This window comes from Nothoprocta perdicaria, unplaced genomic scaffold (genome assembly GCF_003342845.1).
Source record: "Nothoprocta perdicaria isolate Ctin4 unplaced genomic scaffold, notPer1 scaffold_1, whole genome shotgun sequence".
NCBI lineage: Eukaryota > Metazoa > Chordata > Aves > Tinamiformes > Tinamidae > Nothoprocta > Nothoprocta perdicaria.
The window spans coordinates 5,845,903-5,855,323 of NW_020454093.1; the positions used below are offsets into that span (position 1 = coordinate 5,845,903).

The 9,421-nt window shown below is 38.5% G+C and overlaps 1 long non-coding RNA gene across 1 annotated transcript; it reads right to left on the reverse strand.

Annotated features, from left to right (window-relative positions):
- Window positions 1-418: 418 nt before the first annotated feature.
- On the reverse strand, window positions 419-7,979 carry LOC112943949. Its single transcript, XR_003248688.1, has 3 exons — window positions 7,933-7,979; window positions 3,310-3,387; window positions 419-483 (listed from the first exon to the last, which is right to left on the reverse strand). It is a non-coding gene; the product is annotated as an uncharacterized LOC112943949 (long non-coding RNA).
- Between the last annotated feature and the right edge of the window lie 1,442 nt (window positions 7,980-9,421).

The following is a 9,421-nucleotide window of genomic DNA, read 5'->3' on the forward strand; positions in this document are numbered from 1 at the left end:
TTAAGAAATAATACAAATATAACAATAATTCAAATGTGCACATCAGAGCTAAGTTACTGTACAGCTCTGCAGTGGTCTTTGAGCAAAGTAGACCCCTTTTTTTCCAGTTTTGTGAAGCAAACACCTGTGGGGTTTGGCATCATGCTCTGCTGAAGCATGGGAAAGACTTTCAAGACTCAGGCATGGTCTTATCCTTTCTTTATCACATGCCTCATCCATGTGTAATGATTTTCCAGATCAATTATTGTTATGTCTCCCAGCCAAAGGAGGTGACAGATCTCCCACCTACCTCCTCCTGGAGCCTCTCAGTGTTACAGACCTTGGCTGCAGAGCTGCTTCATCTACAGTCTCCAAAGGTTGTGTCAGCATTCACTTGGCCCGTTTGGGGCTAATTCTTCAGTGCAGCTAGTGCAGGACAGATTATAGAATGGGCTGCTTCAGTCAAGTGAACATGATTCAAGCCTACACCTTTCTTCTGAGACTCTTAAGAAAAAAGGGAGGAAGACATTAGGAGGGAAGACATGCAGAGCAGGTAGATGTCAAACCTGGGGCTGAAATTTAGGCATTCAAAGATGGAGAAGATCCTGACACAGGACAACAAGGAGAAATAAAAAGAGATGGAGTGTTGGATGTAAACCTACAAAGCTATAAAACTGAATGATCCTCAGAAAATAGTCAATGGATTTACGGTAAAAAAATACTGCATTTCTACTCCCATTTTCCTTTGAAACTCTTTTAATATAGTGTTTTATCTTAAAATAGTCTCCTATATAATAGTATTATATAAAAATATAATAAAATACTTGATTAACACTGATGTATCTTCAGCCATGAAATTATTAGTTTTAAAGGTAATATTCTGAAAGAATTTGAAGTCCAAATTTAGGTAGCAAGGTTGACTCATGGTTTATGAGAGTGCACTTAGCCAAAATTTATTTTCTCTTGTTCAGACTTTTGGAACTGGATATACTGGTCTTCATAGTACTCTGTAGCCAAACAGGAGCAATGAGAATTGTGTCAAATCCAAAACTTCCCAGATTTTTGACAAAATTCACACAGTATTCAAAATGCCTGCAAAGGTGTTTTGGTGACTGAAGATGCAGGCAGTACCTAACAGGGTTTACAAATTTGTCCATCATTATTTGCTATCATAACTTAGGATCAAAATCAGCTGTCTATTAAATGGAATGCTATTAAAATTTAGTGAAGGTTCCCTCTGTATTTTTTTAAGACATCAAGGCAAATTTGAAAATCTGGACCTGGTGAGATGTTCAGTTTAGCAGAGCCATTGGCCAGCTCCCATGCAGCTCTGGAAATCTGAGGTTGCAGGTCCAAGCTCAAACTATAAAAGCTTGTTAAGGAACCTCCAAGATGATTTAAATTTACCTTTAGTCCTTGCTTCCAACTAGCATTCATTTCTTCTTGAAAATGAGTTCTCACATCTGCTATGTGTGTAAGACAAATGGATTTGTTCAGCTTTACCTAGAGCTAGATACGGATTTGATAATAATGACCATATTAATTGCCTGAGAAGAAATGTCTGAGAATATTTCTATTTTTTTTTTCCTCATTCCAACAATATAAGCAAGGTTCATGTTTCTAGGACATTCTAGGAAATTTGAGGATCAAAATGCAGGTATGGAAGAATTTTATAAAATGAATTGGCCCATGTTTTCCCTATGACCTCTTTCTCTCACTGGATTTTCCCAATATCTTCATAAAGAAACACACTGAAGCTTGACCAAAAGCTTTAATATTTCTAGCTAGTTAATTGTGTTTTGCATTAGCCGACAAGGTTGCTGGAGATATTAAATGATCATCCTAATCTTTAATCTCAGAGAGACTTAGATTATGCTATGATGCTGTTCAAGATGAATATATTCTCTTATGTTGATTTTGACCCTAGACCAGTTTTGAGAATCCTTCAGGTCTGATGAAGAGAGACTTGTGTGCCTTTCTGGAAACACTTCATACAGGACCTAGAAGAGCCTCCAAAGTACAATCAGTTGATACTATTCATCCAGATCACTGCATGAGGCCACATTTTAATCACTTCTTCCCTTTAGCCACAAAACCTCAATTTGTCTATGGTGCTACAGGAAAGATCTGTTTCTTGCTCATTTCCTACAGATCAGCTTGCAGAAGCACTATGAGATCAGCAAAGCTATTACATAGGTATTATTATTCAAGACAAAAGCCATGAGTAATGACCAGCTAAACACCAGTGTTGCTCTCATAGAAAAAAAAAAAAAAAAAAAAAGAAAGAAATAGCAAAACACAGACACAGAAACCTTCTAAGTTCATCTTTTGCCAAATGATTGCTAATGGGCCCATTTCAGTCATTCTGACTTCTTTTTAACAATATCCTTGACTGATCCAGTGCAATGAGAGATGTCACATTAAAAAAACTGTAAATCAGCAGCCTTCATTTTGGTAAACTTTAGAACTGTTAATGACTTTACTGCATATTGTTTCATTACTGAGTCACAGCAAATTACACACATATTGCATCCTTCCTTCCGCGTTCACCCACTGGAGAGCAACCACTGTCTAGAAGAGAAAGTCTTAAACTATGGGCAATATATGTCAGCTGCGTAGAGGAGAGCTGGCCAGTCACATCAACCTGGCTGTCCTCCCTGTCTCCAGCTGCTAAAATAACATTACAAAATAGGTAAAATTCACAAAGCTTTTCCAGTATTATTTTGTCTTTTAAGCCACTGACACCATTCCCAGGAGAATATTAGCTGAGCGTAGAAGAAATAGGAGTAGTTTTGTGGAAAGACGAAAGCTCTCTTATGAAAAGTTTTAGCAACCTTGGAAGCCAAGCAAGAAGCCAAGTCTTGAACTATGTGGTCTGACTCTACTCAAGTCAATTTGAGGTTTTCAATTCAGGGCATCTAAGATTTCTTTTCTCATATCTTACAATTTCTTCAGTATAATTAGTGCTAGTCTAGTAATGCTAGGCACCTTGAAGTTCAGCTTATGGTATTTCTTGGTGGTGCAGACATCGGGAAACACTGGTACAGCCAGTCTCCAGCATGGCCCCCGCCTCTTTGCATCCTCATAAAATGTGAGGACATCAAAAAGGGACCTAAAATACCTACCCTGATATGTGGGCAGCTGCCTCACTCCCACAGCTGTCCAAAGCTGACCAACAGACCTAATCCCATCATATATTGCTGTCAAATGTCCACACCTATCTCGATCTATACACCCAAACCCTATCTGAAAGTGAACTGCCTATGATGACTCTTTGAAAACGTTTTCCATAAATTTGTTATGGTTAGAAAACAAAAGTACAGTTCCTACCTTGGCCTCAGTAGCACAGCTCTTCCATCTACACCAATAACCAAGTCACAAGCCCTTCTTCTTTTTGTAATGAAGTGCCTATAAAATACACAAAATTCATCAGCCTAGAAAGAGATTGGGTCTGAAAACTGTACTACATTAAGGTAATTCATTTGTATGGCTGATGGCCCATCACTGACTCACTACTTCACCCAGTAATTCAATTTAAGATATATACAAAATTTTGGGAGTGGAGTCAAGAGCCCAAGCGTTCGCCCTCCCATGTGATAGCCTAACCTACCCCTCTTATACACCATCCTCCATCACTCCTCTATTGTGTTCTTGAATAAATAGGTATTTAAAGCTTTCTTTTTTTTTTTTTATGAGAACATTAATCCCTTTGATGAAAGTTAGGTGTGCCCTGGGAACACCTTTCAGACCTAGCTGTGCTGTTTGCAAAGACATCTAGTTCTTCCTTCCAGCAGGCTCGAATATGAGTTAGGTTTTAAATTACCCTGCCTTGCCAAAAAGAGGCAACTAGGATTTTTTTTTTTTTTTTTAATTAAAAAGTGAGATACCAGCAGGGTTCAAGTGACAAGGGCATTTCAAACTGCTTTGGAATTATGTGTCTAAAATCTGCTTAAATCCCAGTTAAAGTGCCTAAGGCTACGTCTGGAGGCAGCCACTAGGACCTTGGGAAAATGTACTGTGTCAGCTTGATGTGTATGGATACCGGGCATCTCTGTGATTAGACAGCAAACTAATGGGGTTAGAGAATTCTTTAAAAAGAAATTCCATTGCCCACTAGATAGGAGCTGACAAGTGAGTCTTTTTGTGGATCTAAAATTTCTCTGCCTACAGTTCAAAGCCCTTAAGGCTTATCAGTTACACCACCTACATCAAAAAGGTCCCACAGCAAATATTTAACATGCTCTGTTTACAAGACTATTGCTGCAAGCACAGCTGCATTTTTGCTGATTGCAGAGTATACAATTACATGTATGAATGCATAAATACATATGTATATATTTATAAATACACACATACAGGAGTACTTTCAGATTTAAAAAGTTGAAAATACTGAAGCGTCATATTCTTAGTCTATGTCTTGCCACCATTTAGAAAAAAAAATCAAGTTAAAAAATTATGAAAGAATGAAGTCAAATAGATGTGTCAAATTTTCCTGTCATATGTAATGTCAGCGTTACCAAATCTAGGTTGATTGAATATATTTTAAATTATTGCAGGGAATTTTTGATTGCAATATAATTTTTTTCTAGTTTGTAATAATAGTTCTGAGTTCATCATTTTGGATATATTCCTGATTATAGTAATAAATGCACTCTAAGCAGCATCTTGTTTCCTTTCTTTTCTTTTTCTGATCTTCACTATATTTCTATTAATTTTAACTTCTCCCCCTGCTCCATCTGGCAGTACTGGCCCTACTGATAATCCCCAAGCAGGGCATCTGTGTTTGTAATCGGACTGCATTTAAAATTCTGAAGGTAAACTCTACCTGTTTCAGTATTCTTTTCAAAATATCAATATTCAAAATAGGAAAATAGCAACATGGCATGCTCCCAGATTCCCTAGAACACCCAGAATTGCCTTATATGATCACACAAGACTTAGCAATTTCCCCCAAACTTGAGTCAGGCACTGATACTCTCCAGGAATTCATGTTCCACACCAGTCTCCTGATGCTCCTACAATGCTTTCCTTTCTTTCCTTTCTCTACAAAGAAAAGAATAAAGCCATTTTCCTGCCCCATTATACTGACCTGGTAGATTTGATTGCCACTTCATCCATCTAAAATCTTTTCCTGCAAGCTCAGAGGTGTGCAGAAAGCACCTTTATCGCTCACACTACTATTTATCCAACTGCATAGCTGCATTGTTTGGGGACTTCCATGTGCAATACCACAAGTAACATAGCTTCAATTGAATTATTACATCACTGAAGACCAGAAGTATTTTGTATAACGCTTATTTTTCTTGGGCTATGAATAAAGTCCTAAACAAGTTATGACCACCATAAAATGGAAAAACCAAAACATTAAAACAAGTCACAAAGGACACAGTGTTCCAAAAATGAAGCCAAAGTCCCAATTACAACCTGAAAGGAACACATAATTTGCACATACAGAAAGGAACTCTTGTCCCCGAAATTTTTTTAACACCATAAATACACAGAGCATCACGTGACACTTACAAAATTTTTATTCCTGGCAACCTTTGAAAAAAACAAGATGGCAAAAAATCAAGTTGCCAGCAACAAGGATCTGTAAATTCTGAATTTTTCAGCTTTTCAGAAAAGCCGCAGTTCCACATGCAGACTCTCTTACCATTCTACTTGGGTTTTACACCTGCTTTACTGCCACAGTATCTACCAGACAGTGACTACAAAAAGCTCACTTTAACACTAGATTATCTAAAGATTTCATTATATCAAAGGGTATAAACAGAGAAAATTAGTATTCATTCACCTCTGGTCAGTCAGAGGTCACAGACTGTGTTCAAACTGTTTCTTTGTCAAGGAGAGCAGGAATGCTTTAGTAGGCCATACAGACAAGGTGCGATGGATCCCTTTGAAAATGTAATGTGGATAAACTTCATGAAGCCAGTGCAAAACTAGCTCTGAGTACACAAGGTAAGAATCAACTGCAAGCTTATTTTTATTCTAATTGAAGAAGTTTTTCTGCATAGTGTGCAACAATCCAAATCTACTAACATCATCAAACAGGTCATCAGAGATCCACCAACTGCCTTGAGAAATACAACATTGAGTTCTCCATAGATATTTGAGAAAAAGAACACTTCAACAAGAATGTAAGCAGCAATGAGAGAAGTGACAGCTGCAACAAGAAATTCTTAATTTTTACATGCATGACCTTTGAGCACCTGGTAAGATTAATATCCTGATCTTTCCCATCTCCTTGTTCTTCATCTTTCCAGCTATTGTTTCCTACTATTCTTTTTCCATTTCTCCTATGTAATTTCAGGAAGATCCCTGATTACTTCTTAAGATAAATTGGAAACAAGAAAGAAACAGAAGAGTGTTTTGGTCTGCCAAAGGACCTAGTTGGGAGATGCGTTTCATCATCTCATTCCTCCTGTGCAGCACAATGTGATTTTCTCCTCAGCACACCAAAGCACCAGGTGCTTGGATACCTTTCCATTACTCCATTCCCAGGTCCTGTTGTCCCTCTTCCTCTGAATATATTGCGTTATTTTTCCTAGCTTATAATAAAGCCCAGTTTTCTGATACTGCTTCTTTCTTTATACTCCTTCCAACGTAACTGCTAGATCTTCTGTGTCCTCCTCCTTATAAAACTACTCTGGCATTACTAGCCATGTTGGAAGTTCTGACGACTATTAATTGAAGTCATAACTGATCTAGCTGATCTTCCTATATTACAGCAGCTTATAATGAGCATACTAAGAAAATTTCCAGCTGCTCTCCCCAGACAATAAACAGAAAACATAGAGCAGGAAAGAAGAAGAATCAGAGATGCATAAATGCTTAAGAAACCAAGGCAGACTGAAGAACCACAGGCTCAGTCTGAACAGTGCTCCATCTAATTACATACTGATTTTGTCCCAGAGATGCTTCTCTTTCTGAGTGGACATTATGACTAGAAGATAAATTTCATCATAGGCCCCTCTTTAATCACACCTGGACAAGTGCGTGTATTTTGTTCCCCATAAAACTCTCCATAAATCTATTCCTCCAGCACTTAAATATTTTAGTGGTTCTTTTAATAGTACAACAGGAAAACAACCAATGTAGATAGAGTAAATGTGAGCTAACTTCAAGGAAGTCCAGATGTTTGGAAGGTATCCAAATGTCTAGATTAAAATCACTTTTTGGTCTAGAAGTTAGTCTGGAAAAAACATGCCAAGAATATTAACAAAGCTAATTTTGGTAGTTTTTGTGATTTTATCTATCTTGGAAATGCTCGAAAACCAGCCTTTGACATTTCCTTTTGGAGTCTCACACAAATCAAGGAAGTGGAAAGGCAGAGAAAACAGTAAGTCAATGCCTGAGGCTTAGGAAGAGAGGGTAATTTCTATCTTTGTTCATTTGCTTAGTCCTAATTTAGAACTGTTGTCCAGCTCTAGTCTCTGTCAAAACACAGCTCTTTGTCAGCTTATGTCCCTGACCTCTTACGTGACAAGCACTAGTAGGGTGAAGATTAATATGGGCAATCAAAATCTTCATTTGTCCCCTCAAGTTTCATCTCTCCACAGAGATGTCCCATCTTTCTGTATCTCAATGAACAGCAGCTGGAGCCCTGCCTGGCACCTTACTGAGTTGACAGCATGACTGTCTGCCTGTAGCTGCTACTCCATCCACACAATCAGGCTCCTTCCAGATGTTCAACCTAAACTAGGCCATTCCAGCATCTGTGGTATGACCTAGCTATATTTTCCAGCTCCTCTCAGGTGAGCAGCAAACCCTTTTACTCTAGCATTACTGAAGGAAGTTTTCAGCACTCACAAGGCTGCTGCAGAGATCTTTTCCCCAGTTGCTTTTATAACCCACTTCTATGGACCATTCCTGATCTATTAAATCAGGATAAGTGACAGAGCTTAGCTTTAAAGCCCCTTCTGCTTACTCCAAGTCTCACTTCATTTCACTCACCTCACTACTGACTCCAGAAGTCAGGTATTTTCAGTCAGTCCAGAAGAGCATTTCCAAACTAAAACTTCTGCTCTTCCTTTCATATTTTTGCTTCCTGTGGGACAATTTCACTAAATAAGTATCATGACATTAACTTACCATCTTTCTTTGAATCCTGCCTTAAAACGCTACTTTGCTCTGAAGCCCACAGAAATCTTGGTGCACTTTTATGGATTCTACTGCCTGTTTCACTGACTGGAGAGGAAAAGGAGGCAGCCTCTGCTTTTGGGAAAGGCAGGACTGGAAGATGACATCCTGGCCCAGGCAAAGGACAAAATAAGGGCTCTGTCTCCCCTGCTCCTGGGTTTACAAAGGACTGGTGGCACATGATGCTTAGAAACACATTTCTGATATGAACATTCATAGTTACATATTGAGAATATCATGTTTCCAATCCATCACAGTTTATGCTTCACAGACATCAGGCTTTCACCCTGAACTCTGTTTTCTAAACTGCCACCTGTGATTTATTTTCTTTATTCTTGAGGCAGCTGGTTGTTCCTAGACCCCTGAAGCCCTTCTGCAATCTCCCACCGATTTCAAGTGGGGATCTCACTGGGCGGAGAGAGCAGGCTTTGATCCCTTGCGAGCAACATGGAAGTGCAGAATCAATTACAAATTCTTCCTTTCTGCTTTACTAACCTCTGAACTTGGGGGTTGGAGGTGAGGCGGTGGGGGTTGCAGCATTGCAACAGCTATTGCTTTTCAGATCTCAGCTGCGAGTCTGTCCTGGATCACGAGCTCGTAGCTGAGGAGTAAACAGTGCCAGAGATGTCTTCTGCCATAACCTGCATGGCTTGAGACCAGTCCCATCCTCTCTCCACCAAAGTTTTCTATCATGAATATGAGGACCACCACATTTACATTTTCTTACCCCTAAAACAGGAGGTGAGGAAGAGGGATTTCTGGTAGGGAGTCAGTCTGCAAAACAGTCAAATAATACAGATTGATTTCAGTTAATTATTCTGATGAAGACAGTTTTTCTTGACTGGTAAATGTTTATTTCAACCTCCTCTGAATGAATTCTCTACACTTCACAGCAACCCTTTGTTTAGGTGGTTTTCTAATCTTTCTGTTTTTAAAGTTACAGGAAAATAAACACCAAAAAATTTTTGCTGGGGCCAAGCAAAATTTTTGTTGCACCTGACACGAACTTACTGTCAGCTTTTTGTTCCTATTAGTGTGAAAATCCACCTGAAGACCAACCACAAAATCAGTAATAAATCAATTGTTCCTAAGTCACTGTCAAGAAGCAATGTCTTAAAAAAAAAAAAAAAAAAAAAAAGAAGAGGCATTTTTGGTCAATGTTTCTCATGTTAATATTTGTATTCTCATTTTAAAATGATAGATTTTTACACAACCGGATAATCCTTTTTTGATTACTTTAATTAACTCTGAGTAGATCTAACTCATGCAGCTGTAGGACAGATAAGGGTAGATTGTGGCCCAG